A 16,520-nucleotide genomic window follows, 5' to 3' on the forward strand; every position below is an offset into this window, starting at 1 on the left:
AATAATAAATATAGAAATAAAGTTAATTGATTCAATTATTTTGTAGATAAAGAAAATTGTTTAAAATGGAATTTTGTTTAATTGTTTAAAGTAGCGGAGAATTTTAGTTAAACCTTGGGATTATTAAATTAATTATTAATTTAATTAAATCTGCAATATACTACTTATTTTTAAAGTGCAGTACAAAAAAGTTTAAAGTGATTACACTGTAGATTACTTAGAGGCACTAAAGTGACAATTGACTCCACGCTAGATTACCTGGGATTTCTTTTTGCAATACAAAGAGACCCAAAAATTACTGTCTAAAAGTTATACATTAACTTCTTTAGTATTAGAACTGCTGGGTATTAACTTCATCAGGTTAAATCATTTTATAAATTCAAATTTAATGACTTTTGCACTACTTACATAATTGTCGTGCGCCCAAAATAAGCCCAACATTTTATGGTTAATTTATGGGAATTTGATTTTTTTTTGGTAATTTTTAACACTTCAATAAACAATTCTCACGTTCACTACAGTTTTACATAAATTGTTATGTTTAAAGCCCTTTAAATTTATTTTTATTTCTATTATTACAATCTTTACGCCATATAAGGGTTAATGAATTAGTTTTCAATGCAAAAAAATTCAATAAAAACTTATTTAATGTGTGCGATGAGTAAGTACACGAGTACTTAAAGCTACAAGTCACGTTTTACACTTGACCTTTTACGTTTGAAATAAAAATTACAACAACAAAAAAAAACCGATATAAATTTGTAATTGTAAAGTGTAAAAAAATAAAATTTTATGAAATATTTGCATAAATATGCACTTTTAAATTAAATTATATTGCGTTACATTAAAGGATTAATTAAAAACATCAACAATGATGTCAATAAACACGAGCAGCAGACATAAACATGTTAAAGTGACGTTTTTTTTTTTAAAAAAAAAGGGATGGGTTTTGATTTTATGTATAATTTGCCTGATAAAATGCAAAATGCTGTTTATTGGAATACGTGTTGATTTTAGAAATATTTAAATGAAAATATTTAAAATTCAAGCTAAATTGAGACAAAATGCCATATTAGAAATTGTTTTAATGACTAAGGCGAAGGTAAGTCATTTAGATTTTTCTATAAAGTTAAACTGAACACAATTTTATTTTACTTAGAAATAAAACACTATTTATTTGGAGGCTGATGTGTAATTGAAAGGCAAATGGATCAGGTATATGAGTTATTTGGGGGCTAGGGAATGTTTATTTAAACTTACAGATGGATAGACGGACAGAGAGACATGACTATTGTATAACGATTCAGAACCAGAGACCGAAAATAACGGGTTCACTTTCATTTCAATGGTAAATTCTCATTCGCAGCCATTTCAAAATAATTTTTTGTGATATATCACTGAGAAAGTGATTTATTCGAGAACATTTTAGGTTTGGGGTTGAGAGAAACAGAAAAGAAACAAACGCAAATAATCTGGATGAGTGATTTATAATTTATTTTTTTTCGTAAATATCAGCTTGTGACTTTTATTTGCGAACAAGAAAAATAAAGCGCAAAAATGCATTTGATGGAAATCAACGCTTAAATCTATAAAATTTATCAAAAGATTAATAACAATTTAAATAAAAAATCTCATTTCTGTTACTGAGACTTCATTATTTCATATTCATCATATTATTTCCATAATTTGTTAAACTTTACTAATAATATGTTATTGTATGTAAATAAAAGAGAAAGTAACATTTATTAAGAACAAGAACAAATGAATTGTTTATCTCACACCAAACCATTAAAAAAAGAATAAAGGTCATTCCAAACCATTTAAATAAAAATCATTTTATAACTGTTATTTTCAGTGATTTATTTTTATCATAAAAATATAAATCACAATTTGGGTTTTTTGGTATATGGACGAGTTATTTTCGATCTCTGTTCAGAACACAAAAATAGCGATACCAATATGATATTTTTTTGAAACGAATCTGTAATAAATCTGTAACTTCTAAACGGTTAGTCCGGTTTGAATAAAATTTCACACGCGCAAAGCGAAATTGTTTTCGAGTTTAACTTTTGAATTCGGATCTCATGGGCTCACCAGGGGCGGGGCCAGGAGTCCCCAAATTAAGACACCTCGGGTATGTTACATATTTAAAAAGATCATATTTCTTCGATTGTCTTCCGATTTCAAAAAAATACACAAAATCTACCTCATCCTAGCTAGGAATTCTTTCTTATAGTTTAGGAGATATTTGCTTTTTAAAATTAAATTTTCTAAATTTTTAACCACCCTACACCAGTTTTTTGATGACAGTGGATCCAAATATTTTCCGATTTTCTCCATTTCTCTTTTGTTGAACTAACAACAAATATGTGTGTCAAACTGAATAATAATGGTTTAAAAATAATAACTGAGTCCAAAATAATATAAATTTCAATTTAAAAAATTTAAAAAAGTAGATTTTTCACTTATTTTTTTTGGAAGTTTTTGAGTTATCTCAAAAAATTTCTAAGAAGATTTATAAGGAATTTATACTTTTTGAAAAGCTAACTTTACATCAAATATTTTAAATAAACAAAATTTAAAAACTTTTGATAACGAGCGGATCAGGTCCATCCAAAAACCGCATATTTTTTATATAAAATTTAAATTTAGAGCAAAAATTCGCAAATCCCTTAGAAGATATCAAAATATAGAAACCCATTTTAAATGGCCCAAAATGTTTTTAATTATTTTGTAAAGGACTTCGGTAACCCCGTTGCTGGTATGAATATTAGAGCCAAAAAACTAAAAAATCTCATTTTTGGGATTTTTCAAAACTTTTTTTGGGAATTGTGGGATTCCTGATAACAAATTTAAAAATTTGTTTTTATTTTTCCATTTTTAAAATCTATATTACTGCAGAATTTCATTAACAAATATTCATAAATACAAATTTAGTTTCAATTTGAAAAATGTATATTCTTGGAAAAACTCAATAAAAAGCATTTTTTGTCATATTTTTCAAAAAAGTATTCCATGAATTTTTATACCCTTCGCCTTCGTGAGAAGGGTATATATAAGTTTGTCCTTCCGTTTGTAATTTCCACAATATAATTTTCCGACCCTATTAATTATATATATTCTGGATCCTTATAGATAACGGAGTCGATTAAGCTATGTCCGTCTGTCTGTGTCTGTCTGCCTGTCTGTTGAAATCAATTTTTTGAAGACCCCAGATATCTTCGGGATCCAAATCTTCAATAATTCTGCCAGACATGCTTTCGAGATATTTCCTATTTAAAATCAGCAAAATCGGTCCACAAATGGCTGAGATATGAGGAAAAAACCAGGACAACCTCGATTTTTAACCTATATCTGGATTACTAAGTCATTAATATAGACAATATGGATATCTAATGATAGATATTTCAAAGACCTTTAACGACGATATAAGACCATAGTAATTGGACCATAGTTGGACATACAATGGGTCAAAATCGGAAAAAAATATTTTTTAACCCGAATTTTTTTTTTCACCAAGTTTTTTTTTGCTAAATATTAAAAAAAAATTAAAAATTTAAAAAAAAAAAATTTTAAATTTAAAAAATTTTAAAAAACCAATTCGAAAATTTTTTTTTTTTACAAAAAAATTAAAAAAACAGTTTTAAAAAAAATTTGTTTACCTGAAAATATTTAAAATTTGTATTTTGAAGTATAATTTGGTGAAGGGTATATAAGATTCGGCGAAGGGATATAAGAGAGTGAAGGGATATAAGAGCCGAATATAGCTCTCTTACTTGTTTAATTGTCAAAAGTTATATACATTTTTGAAAATTAGACAAAATATTCTATATATTGTTATATATGTTATATAGGTGCCCCGATAGACCAGTCGATAGTGTGCTGGACTATTAATCTGAGTGTTGCGGGTTCGATTCCCGTCAGAGACTCTGGGTGTACCTGCAGACAAATTTTAGATGACGGAAAACATTTTTAAACTGTGTAAGCATCGAAAGTCGAAAAGGTGCAAAATAAGAGTCACACTAGTGACTACACTCTACATTACTTAGAGTTACTAATGTGACAATTTGGTTCATGCTCCATCTCCGGGGATGTATAAAGTAAAAAACAAACTTTTACTAAATGAGGATACATTATTAACTACTTGTAAAACTACTGGGTTACTTATTGAATTATAAAAATAATAAATTTTAACACATTTAAGTAAAAAGAAATTTGCAATAGCTATTTGGAAAATGCTTTTAAAACCCCATTTAAATATAAATTTAGAGTAGTGTATCAGTATCTCAACTTACTACAACTTAAAAACCATTCCCCATAACTAAAAATGGTCAGTAGCATTTCGTAATAATTAATATGATGTAGTTTTTTTTTTTTTTTTTTGTAAATATTAAACAAATAATTATTACCTTTTTTAAGTGAAGCAAAACCACAAAAGGAGTATTATATTAAATCATAAAAAAATATAAAAAAAGTAGAGCCAACAAAAGCGAAATTAAATTTTGCTTGTGTAATCATATAAATAATTTCACTAGCATTTTGTTTAAACAGAAAGTTTTAAACAATTTTGTAGTGAATTTTTTTTTTGTATTTTCAATTTTGTTCCTGTAATGGCTAAAAAAGCCAACAAAGATTTAGTTTAAAGCAAATCTTGTAAAAAAACACTGAACATGTTTAACAAGTGGCTTCAATATTAAAAAAAAATAAAAATAAAACAAATTTAAAACATCAACATGCCACCATGAAATAATTAAATAATTATGCTGCTGCTACTGGTTTTAATTTAAGTTATTAAAATTATTATTTTAAAAAAATACCGAAATTAATTTAAAATTTATTTTTAATTTTAATGGTTGGTTGGTTGGTTATTATTACCTTTGTTTAGTTTAGATGACAGGGGTGTGTTGCTGGTTGGAAATTTAAATATTTTATATTTTAATTTTTGTAGTTTTCAGCAAATCTGTAAGAGAGAAAATTAGTTTAATTAAAATATAAAAAAAATTAAAATAATTAGTTTAATTAAAAATTTTGTTAAAAGGGTTGAGTTAGAAACTATGCGTATAAATAAACTGGACGTAATGGCTCTATCGTACATCGTTTCCTGGCTGAAAAAATATATTATTTTGAAGGTTACATATCTGTCATTTATTCTCACTTAGTTATTGAACTTCATAGTTTAACCCTAAAATTTTTAAAACGCAAATTTTAAAAAGCTAAAAAAAAAGTTGTCGATTATGACCCAATAAACTCAGAACAGCCATCAGAAACTAATTTGCAAATTAAGTTTAGGAACCAGGTGCAAAAAAGTGAAGACTGCCTCAGGGCTTTGTTGCCGGTTTAGGTGTAAAAAAAATAATAATCACACACAAAATTTCACATGTTAAAATTATGACACCACTCACAAAACAGCTGACAGAACAAAAACTAAAAGTCAGAATGCATTTCGACCTTCGAGGGAAATGTTAACAAATCTGTAACTATAGTCACAGTTAAATTTTTAAAAAAAATTATAACTACTTTTTGAGATAATTGGTGTTTCGTAATGCATGCCTTGAGGCACTCTTGCCGGTTAGAGGGTTAAATAACAACGTTTTTTTTTGCTTCGCAATTATCGAATTTTATACCAACAAAGCGTAATATGCGGGAAATTTTGCTTTACTTGATTAGAAAAACAATTAAGAAAGTATGGTCGGTCAAGCCCGACCATATAATACCCTGCACTAAGTAAAAGAGCAAAAACTTTTTTCTTTTAAAATTTCAATAATTTATATTTTTGAGTGATTTTCGGAAGTGGGCCTTATATGGGAGCTATGACCAATTATGGACCGATCACCATGAAATTAGGTCGTGTGATTTATGTCTATATTAAAGTTAACTATGTTGAATTTTGTGTGTATATCAACATTTTTAAGCGATTTATGCACGTTAAAGTGATTTTCGGAAGCGTTTCTATATGGGAGCTATGACTAATTATGGACCGATCGTAACAAAATTTGGTGACATGAATTTTGTATATATAAAACTTATTTGGAGCGGAATTTGTGGAGATACATATATAAATTAAACATTTATGACCGATAAAGTCCAATTTCGGAAGGACATTTGTATGGGGGCCAGGTGAAATAATTGACCGATTTCAGCCAGTTTCAATAGGCTTCGTCCTTTGGCCGAAAAAATAATATGTACCAAACTTGATCTAAATATCTTCAAAATTGCGACCTGTAGTCTGCGCACAAGGTTTACATGGACAGCCAGCCGACCAGCCAGCCAGACTGACGGACGGACATCGTTTAATTGACTCAGAAAGTGATTCTAAGTGTTAGACTAATATTTTTGGGCGTTACAAACATCCTCCCCACTATGGTGGTGTTGGGTATAAAAACTGCCTCTGAAGCACACAGATTGCTCACCAAAGTGATTTTGACACAGAATACAGATATCGCCCAGGCCAGACAAAAAAGTTTGAAGACCAAGAATTGGAGGCATTACTCGATGTAAATTGTTGTCAAGCTCAACAAGAGCTTTCAAAATCATTGGGAGCTACTCAAGCAGCAATTTCAAAACGTTTACGAGCAGCAGGATTCATCCAAAAGCTGAAAAATTGGCTACCATACGAATTGAAGCCGAAAGACCTTGAAATTCAATTTTACATGTCAGAAATGGTGCATGAACGCTACAAAATAAAATCACTTTTGCAGCGAGTCATTACTTGCGATGAAAAATGGATCCATTACAATAACCCGAAGCATAAGAGATCGTATGTAAAGCCCGGCCAATCCATTAATTAGACTACGGGAAAAGAAAAGATATACATATTATATATCAGCGTTTAAGAAATTATGTCCTCGTTTTCAAAAATGTACAAAATTTTTAAGAATTAAAAAAATTATAGAAGACTTTTTTCAAAAATATGGGAATAAAATATTATAGCTGATTTTTTGGGAAAATTTTAATTTTTAAAATGCAATAAAAGTTTTGTTTATGAATCGTTTTAAATGAAATTTTACACTTATATAGAAAGTGAAAAAGATATTTGTGAATCGTTAATGACAATCCCACAATTCCCAAAAAAACTTTCCAAAAATCCCAAAATTGGGATTTTTTAGATTTTTTGATTTATTGAAGGCACCAAGCTCGGGCCTATGAAATCCCTTTGCACAATATTGAAGAACATATTGGGACATACAAAACTGGTCTTAATTTTTTGAAAGCGGCTATGCGATTTGAGAAAATGTTGTCTAAAGTTGAAATTTATATAAAAAATAGGTCTACTTCGGAAGGCTCTGGACCACGTAATAATACGAATTTTGATATTATTTTGCTTTTTTAATATTTAACGAAATGTTGCCTTTAAGAAAAATATAAATACACTATTTATCTTTTTCTTATTTTCTGTACAATTTAAAATTAATGTAAGTACTTTTTTCGAAAAAAGAAAAAAATGGCGGAAAAACTATTTTTATTTTTTATAATGCACATAACTTTTGACTGAGTAGATGTTTTTAAACAATTCTTTCATACTATTATTAATACAAGTCTTTCATTTCAAGAAAATCGGGAAAGAATTGGATCCGTTATTAGCAAAAAACCAGACCAAGGTAGGTAAATAAAATAAAATTTTATTTTTCAAATGCGAATAACTCGTAAACTGTAAGAGATAATATATGGCTAAAGCAATGTTTTTTGTAGATCTCTCGTAGAATCTTTCAAATCGGATCGCAAACAAAAATTTGGCATCATTTTTAATTTTTGATATACCCGAGGTGCCCCACATTGGGGCATTGTGGCTCGGCCCCCTTGGTGTTATAAGGGGGGGGCCGAATTCAAAACTTAAACTTATCAACACCTCCTCTATAGCCACGGTAAATTTGATTAAAATCGGGCAATTCGTTTAGAAGTTACAGATTTATTTCCACTTTTTTTTTCCGATCCCCCACTGTGCAACGTTCGCCCATATCTTACATATTTAGAAAGAAGTGGTTGGGAAGTTTTGCCTCACCCGCCTTATAGTTCAGACCTTGACCCGTCCGACTACTATTTGTTAAGATCGATGCAGAACGCTGTGCGCTTCACTTTGCAGCAGAGTATCTGATATTTGTTTGATTCGTTTTTGGCCTCAAACGATGAGCAGGTATTTTGGCTCGAAATTCATATGTTACACAGTGGTATAGGAAAACAAAGAGGGAAATAAATCTGTAACTTCTAAACCCTTACTCCGATTTGAATGACATTTGACATGCGCAAAGAAGAAGTGTTGTCTAGTTTTAATTTTGATTTTGGACTCCATGGGCATATCAGTGGTGCAGCCAGGGGTCCTCCAAAGAAATGACACCTCGGGTATGTCAAATTATTAAAACGATCCTATTTCTTCGTATGTGTTCCGAATTCAAAAAACTTGCATATAGAGAATCTCCTGCTACAATCAATTATCTCCTAGAACTTAGAAGATATTCGCAAATGAAAATTTAATTTTCAATATTTTTACCCACCCTACTCCAGTTTTATGATAACAGAGGGTACAAATATTTCCCAATTCTCTCTATTTTTCCTTTATTGGATTAACAACAAATGTATATGTCAAAAAAAAAAGAATTGTTAAAAAAATCGTGACTGACAACAAAGTTATATGCATTTGAATTCAAACATTTTTAAAAAGGCGATTTTTCGTTCGTTTTTGTTAAAAATACTTTTTATAGTGGGGAGGGTATTATGCGTTTGTGCAGATGTTTGTAACGCCCAAAAATATTAGTATAACACCCACCTTAAAGTATACCGATCGACTTAGAATCACTTTCTGAGTCGATTAAGCGATGTCCGTCCGTCCGTCCGTCCGTCTGGTTGGCTGGCTGGCTGTCCATGTAAACCTTGTGCGCAGAGTACAGGTCGCAATTTTGAATATATTTCGATGAAATTTGATACATATTATTTTTTCGGCTCAATGACCAAGCCTATTGAAACTGGCTGAAATCGGTCTATTATTTCACCTAGCCCCCATACAAATGTCCTCTCGAAATTGGACTTTATCGGTCATAAATGTTTAATTTATATATGTATCTCCACAAATTCCGCTCCAAATAAGTTTTATATATAAAAAATTCATGTCACCAAACTTTGTTACGATCAGTCCATAATTAGTCATAGCTCCCATATAGACCCGCTTCCGAAAATCACTTTAACGTGCATAAATCGCTTAAAAATGTTGGTAAACACACAAAATTCAACATAGTTAACTTTTTTATAAGGCCCACTTCCGAAAATCATTCAAAAATATAAATTATTTAAATTTTAAAAGAAAATTTTTTTTTGCTCTTTTACTTAGTGTAGGGTATTATATGGTCGGGCTTGACCGACCATACTTTCTTACTTGTTTTCTTTTTAACTTATCTAAAAAATTTCTAAAAAGATGTATTAAAAATGTATACGTTTAGAAAAGCTAACTTTACACTAAATATTTTAAAAGAAAACCAATTTGAAAATTCTTTATAACGAGGGGACCAGGCCGTCCAAAAAACGCCTATTTTTTATAAAAAATTCTACTTTAGGGCAACAATTCTCAAATCTCATAGACGATATCAAAATATAGTAAACCATTTTAGATGGCCAAATATGTTTTAAATAATTTTGTAAAGGGTTCCTTTAACCCCGCCTCTGGTATGGATATTATAGATAAAAAACTAAAAATATTCCATTTTTGGGATTTTTCAAAACTTTTTTGGGAATTGCTGGATTCTTGATTTCAAATTTCAAAATTTGTTTTTATTTTTCCATTTTCAATAGAAAAATCAAATACCGCATTTTTAAGTCATACGCCCCATAAATAAACCCCATCAAATCTGATTCTATCTATACAGCTGTGTTTCTTAATTTATAACAAACAATAAATCTGAAGAAAAAAACCAGACTAAAATTTTTTTTATTAAAAAAAAAAAAAAAACAAACAAACATACAACAATAGAAGGTGAATTGCAGTTTTTGTCTAATATTTATTTTTTTGTTCCATTTTAAACCAGTTTTCTAATACTTCGAGGAATTGTGGTCACTGGGAGTTGAGATTAATGATGGCGATTGAGCCCCAAGGGCAATCAAGATAAAGAAATTGATTAATTTAGAAATTGTTTAATTAGTCTCAGGTAAATTTCTTATTTTGTTATGATTTCTAAAATAAACACAAGATTTCACAAGCTGAGATAAAACATAAATTAATTAATTTGCTTTAATAAATTTATAAAAGAAATCTGATTAACATTTTTTTTTAATAATTTAAAAGAAAAAAAAAGAAATAAATTTATCATTCCCTCAATTACGATTTTTTATAAAAAAAAACTTTTCAAAAAATTCTATTTAATTTTGTTCCAAAAGAAAAGAGAAAAACCAAACAACTAAATCAATTAATTTGTTAAAATACCTTAGAATTTATATATAAAATCACCAACTTGTGTCAACAGTTTTTAGAACATTTCCTGGGGTTGTTTTAAAACCGCCCCATTTACCCCTCAATAAACTGTTTAATGAGCCAAAGTTTTTTAAATCAATTTGAAAGGAACTGAGTGAAGCCCACATTCTTGGCAACTTATTTGTAAATTGATGACATTTAATATGCATGTGGATATAATCAGCAATAACTACAGCAAGAAAAAATACTTAAACAAACTTTTTTTTCGTTAATTTATTTCAAACACTTTGCTTTATTATAAATATTACACAGTCATCCATCCATCCATCCATCAGCCATCAATAAATAAAAAAGCGCACAAACTCATTTGAAGCAAAAAACTTTATGATAATCAGATTTAATTTATTGAGAAGTGTTGATAAAAAAATACGTATTTACACTTCTAGTTTTTTTCTTTCTTTTAATATTAATTCATTTTAAACATTTTTTATGAGTGAAAGAAATTATGCTGATGTTCATGAAAAATGTGGGGAAAAATGTGATTTAAAACAAGTAAGAGTATTATATTCGGCTGTGCCGAATCTTGTATACCCTTTGCCAAAGTTGGTATAACAATCTTTTGGGGAAAAAAAGAAAAAAATTTTTTGGTGAAAAAATTGGGTTGCACAAATGTTGGTTTAAATAAAATTATTGTTGAAAAAAATCTTGGTGAAAACAAATTGTTAGAAAAATAGATGATCAAATAGTCGTGGTTGTTTGCTTATATCTCAGCTATTTGTGGACCGATTTTCTTGATTTTAAATAGCAACCAAACCGGGTCTATAGCTGATATATATGTATGTAGATGTATCAAACATGTATTTAAGTCATTTGGTGGCTTCCTAAAGTTGATTTCAACAGACAGACGGACGGTCGGACGAACGGACATGGTTATATAGACTCCAATATCTATAATATACCAGAATATATATAATCTTTATGAAATTACAAACGACATGACAAACAGTGTTTATCACTCATGATGAAGGGTATACAAATTACAACAAGCAGTAGTAGAGAGGAAAACCAACAAGGTTTTTTTTAGAAGAATTTCCAGAGAAATAAAGAAAATGAGAAATAGTTAATTTCAATTCTAAAGAAAGTTACATATTTGAACAGAAGGATACATACGAAAATTAAAAAAAAATCTTAAAAATTACAGCAGATAGCAATGAATGTTAAATGTTTTACACAATTTATAACGCAAAAGGCCAATTGTTTTTCGAGACGCCTTTGAGCAAATTCCATGAAAGAGAAGAACCAATTGCTATGTATAGACAGTTGTCAGATCTTACAATTTCGTAAGAAAACGGTTCAGAAAATAACTAACAACCGCGTGAAATTTTAATTATTGTCTTTGAATGCACAATGGGGCAGAATCAACATTTTTTGGAAATAAATCTGGCATTTATAAACGGCTCGGCCGATCGATATAAAAATTTAAAGTGAGCGTAGACACTGAGTATTCGAGTTAAAGTTATTAAAATGTAACCTACAAATGCTCCAGGGGCGGCGCTATGGGGGGCTCTACTTAGGGCACCTTCGACATATAAAATTTTTAAACACGTGCCATTTTTTTATAAATAAAAAAATAATTTCTTTAAGAACATATAACAGTTTTATGTTTTTCTGCAAGGTATCTTTACGGAGAACATTTCGGTATAAAAAACATGTCATATTTTTCGAATAAGTCGCCCCTACGCCTTTTGGAATTTTACCTATTTTTTTATCAAAATTTCAAATTTGGGCCACATGTTCTAAAATACCAAAGCTAGGATCAGAAAACGGAAAGCAGTTTTGGAAAACTTGATGTGTTACCTATTTATCCAGGAAGTGTTTTCCCAACCCCCGAAGGAAATGTGAACCATATGAGCAAAATTCAGGAGCCGCAGAACAAAAGGTACTTTTTGGCATTTTTTCAAAAATTGGTTTTTTGGTATTTTCATAATATGTAGTTTATTAAGGGGGCGAAATAAATAAAACTCAATTTCCCAAAAATTTTAAATGTGCGAAAAAGTACCTTTTGTTCTGCGGCTCCTCAATTGTAAAAAAATATATTTGGGATTTTCGCTGCAATTTTTAGGAATTGCGGGATTCCCTTTTGTATTTATCTCCTCATCGAGCACTACACAAAATCTTATAGTGGACTAATAATAAATGTATGTGTAAAAAAAACAAAACGAATTGACTAAAAATAATGACAGAGTCCAAAGTTATATGGATTTGAATTTAAAAATGGCAATTTTTCGCTAGTTTTTTGGGAAAAAAGTATTGTTAAGAAATTGTACTTGAATTTAAATATAACAATTTTAACGGCTGATTTAAAAGTTGCATAATGCTTTCAAATAGCAGTGCCTCTCAATCTGCAACATATCTGTGGGCATTATTAACATTGAATAAAAGCTTTCAGTTGATCATTGATCGTAAGTATGGCAACGCTGAATGTTTGCTGCGACTTGTATATTCGAATTCGAATATTCAGTTTTGACAGTTAAAGAACATTGTAGAAAGTTCACCACAGATGGCGTATGTATTAGAAAGCTCTAGGCTTTGAATATTCGAGCTTTGACAGTTAAAGAACAATCTAGAGTGCAGATGGCAGTGTTATAAATAGTGGCAGAGCTTGCAGTCGTTAGTGAGTTTTATCAGAGACGCTATTAAAGTGTTTTGTATTTTCAAGTGAATTCGTGTACATTATAAATTGTGTCTGTATTTCTGCGAATTTATAAATGTGTATAAAAAAAACACTGAGTGACTATTTAATTCTGTTGTTGTACATTTTAAGTAAATAAAGAGTTGTTACAATTTTTAAACTACTAAACGGCTTTTATTTGCAATCAAAAGTATCCGGTTTATTTAAAGGAAATAAACCAACGTTTTGAAAAGGTTAAAACGTAACAGTATTTTTTTCCTTTTTAAGTTATCTAAAAAATTTCCAAGAAGTTATATAAAGACTTTATACTTTTTTAAAAGCTAACTTTATACCAATAATTTGCAATGAATTTAAAAATTTTTAATACCGAGGGGACAAGGTCGTTCGAAATAATGCCTATATTTTAGGTAAATTTCCACTTTAGGGCAAAAATTCACAAATCGCATAATCGTTAGGAAAATAAAGTAACCCATTTTAGCTGGCCGAATATGTTCTTAATGATTTTGTAAAGGATTTCAATAACCCCGACCCTAGTATGAATATTATAGCCAAAAAACCAAAAAATACCATTTTTGGGATTTAACGGGATTCCTGAGAACAGATTTTAAATTTTCAATAGAAATATCTATATAACTGTAAAATTTCATTAAAAAATATTCATAAATAGAAATTTAGTTTCAATTAAAACTCTATAAAAAACATTTTTTTTCATATTTTTTAAAAAAGTTTTCCATGAAATAAAATGTATATATATTTTTGAAGAATAGAAAAAATTCCCTATCCACTGATGCCCACCTTGTATTTTTTACGTGGCAAATTAATTAGGAAAAACTTAAAATCTCGCAGAGATACACATAGATCGGAAACTCTGCTGTCAAAGACCTAACTAAGTTGTCAAAAACCTAAGTGGTGGGAATGTATGTATTAGTAAAAAAAAATTATGTAAAAACAAAAACAGCACTTGTTATATTTTTTTGTTAGAATTTTTTTCTAGTTTCCGCTCAATGTATATTTTCTCTATGGTACTAGCTGCAAAATACTATTTTTTCTACATAATTAAAATTTTGCGTAAATTTCATTTGAATACTAAACAAAATGTGTCATTGTTTTCTGATCGATTTTGTATGTTTTGAATACAATACTCTTCTTTTTGTAAAAATCATTTTGTCTTCCCCCAAAATCTGTAAATATGAGTCATTTACCAAATCTGCTGAGTTAAAAATATTTATAAAATCTATTAAATTTCATTTCATGTGGTGGTATTATAGCCCCAAAACCTCAAAGAAGGAAATATAGTTGTGTAGTGTAAATGTTAATAATACCTCTAGGTATGTATTACTTACTAATCGTAAAATCATATAACCCAGCAGTTAAGCAAGTAGTCAATGTAACCCTTATAGACTGTAATTGTCACCAATGTCTGGTCACTTCGTTGTCTCCAATTTATATATTTTAGATCATTTGACATGTATGTAGTCTTTGTAGTGCAGAGAGTTTTCAATTGGTTACTTTTTACAACCCATGTAATCTAGCGTGAAGTCAATAGTCACTTAAGAGTCTCTAATTAATCTAGAGTGTAGTCGCTTTAAATGTTTATATTGTACTGTACTTTAGAAAGTAGTTATTTCACCATCTGATGGGTAAGCCTTCGGTTATAGGACTGTCTATGAGATTTTTTAACTGACAGTTTGAGGTAAATTAGCAATAAATTGGAAATTAATCTGGCAATTCTAAACGGCTGCTCCGATGAGGATAAAATTTAACGTGGGCATAGTCAAGGAGTATTTAAGTTTAAGTTATTGAAATGGGCCCTACAAATGCTCCAGGGGCGGTGATATGGTACAATTTTTAAACACGTGCCATTTTTTTTGGTTTCCCATCCTATTTGAAAGATTTTTTTATTTTTGAAAAGTGCTGAATGCATGCATGTGCTATTTATCTCTTATAATATCCGAGTTATAGGCATTTCAAAATTTAAATTTTAAAATCCGCTTTTTCCGCTTTTTTAAAAATATAGGGCGTAATTTTGGATCAAAGGGACTCGATTTTTTTTGTGCGAAAAGGCGACTTAACTCTTTTTTTATTAAAAAAAAACTTTCTTTAAGAACATATAACAATTTTAGGTTTTTCTGTAAGGTATCTTTACGGAGAATATTTTGGTATAAAAAACATGTCCTATTTTCCGGATATGTCGCCCCTGCGTTCTTCAGAATTTGACCTATTATTTATCAAAGATTTCAACTTTGTGCCACATGTTCTAAAATCCCAAAGCTGGGCTTACAAAACGGAAAGCAGCTTTGGAAACCTTGATGTGTTACCTATTTATCCAGAAAGTATATTCCCAACCCCGAAGGAAATGTGGATCCTATTGACAAAATGGTAAAAATACCATTTTTGGGAATTTTACTCCAATTTTTAGGAATTGCGAGATTCCCTTAGACCTCAGCCTGCATTGGTATAACCGGCGCACTAAGAACTAGTCCTTCAGAGGCACTGAACACTATATTGCACCTTGTGCCAATAGACCTTCACATAATGGCCACCTCTGCCTGCAGCGCAGCGAGGCTTCAAGCATCTGGTTGTTGGAGATCGAGAACATATGGCCACGCGGGAATTTTGAGCCAGTTGCCTTCGATCGTTCTCCAACCATCTGACTATATTACTCCATATACAGATTTTAATAGGGTTTTCAAGGTCTTAATCCCCTCCAGGAGTGAGTGGGGTAGGGGTAATATCGTGTACAAATATGACACTAGGATATATACAGACGGTTCAAAAATGAGCTGTGGTGTTGGTTCTGGCGTCTTCTGTGACGAACCTAAGGTAGGTTTTTCGTATAGTCTTCCGAATGAGTGTCGTGTTTTCCAGGCGGAAATTTTTGCAATCATGGCAGCTTGCAATACACTATATGATCATAATACCCGCGACAATATAGGTACAGGGACCACTACGGTAATGAACAGGCAGACGAACTAGCCAGAATGGGATCTGCCTTAGATATCTCCAATGCGATCTCAGTAGCAACTCCACTGGGGACTATTAAAGGTATCATCTTCAGACATTTTCTTACAAAGGCTGAGTATAGATGGCGTAATTTAGACACATGTAAGGTAGCCAAGCTGATGTGGCCATCTTTTAACGAAAAACGTACTATGCAACTTATAACCCGCAATAGAAGGGATATATCAAGGTTGCTGGCAGTATTAACGGGACACTGGGCGCTAGGCAAGTACGAAAATCGCCTGGGACTCCCTTTTAACGACCATTGTCGTAGCTGTAAGGATAGGGACAAAGAGGAAACGATTTTCCACCTTCTCTGCGAATGCCCAGCCCTGAGTGTCAAGAGACATAAATTCATGGGCAACTATACATTGACCAACCTTGGTGAGGTAACCGGGTCTAAACTGAATGACCTACTGAGATATCTCACAGCTA

General features: G+C 30.5%; 1 protein-coding gene across 2 annotated transcripts in view; it reads right to left on the reverse strand.

The window, feature by feature from the left end:
• The window catches only part of LOC135954984 (uncharacterized), a 223,590-nt gene that overhangs the window by 184,230 nt on the left and 22,840 nt on the right, over window positions 1-16,520 (reverse strand). For both annotated transcript variants that reach the window (XM_065505252.1, XM_065505250.1), the window contains exon 2: window positions 4,876-4,960. The gene's annotated coding sequence lies outside the window, so the exon portion shown is untranslated. The remainder of the gene's footprint in view (window positions 1-4,875; window positions 4,961-16,520) is intronic.

Source organism: Calliphora vicina, chromosome 3 (assembly GCF_958450345.1).
Source record: "Calliphora vicina chromosome 3, idCalVici1.1, whole genome shotgun sequence".
In the NCBI taxonomy this organism is placed as follows: Eukaryota; Metazoa; Arthropoda; class Insecta; order Diptera; family Calliphoridae; genus Calliphora; species Calliphora vicina.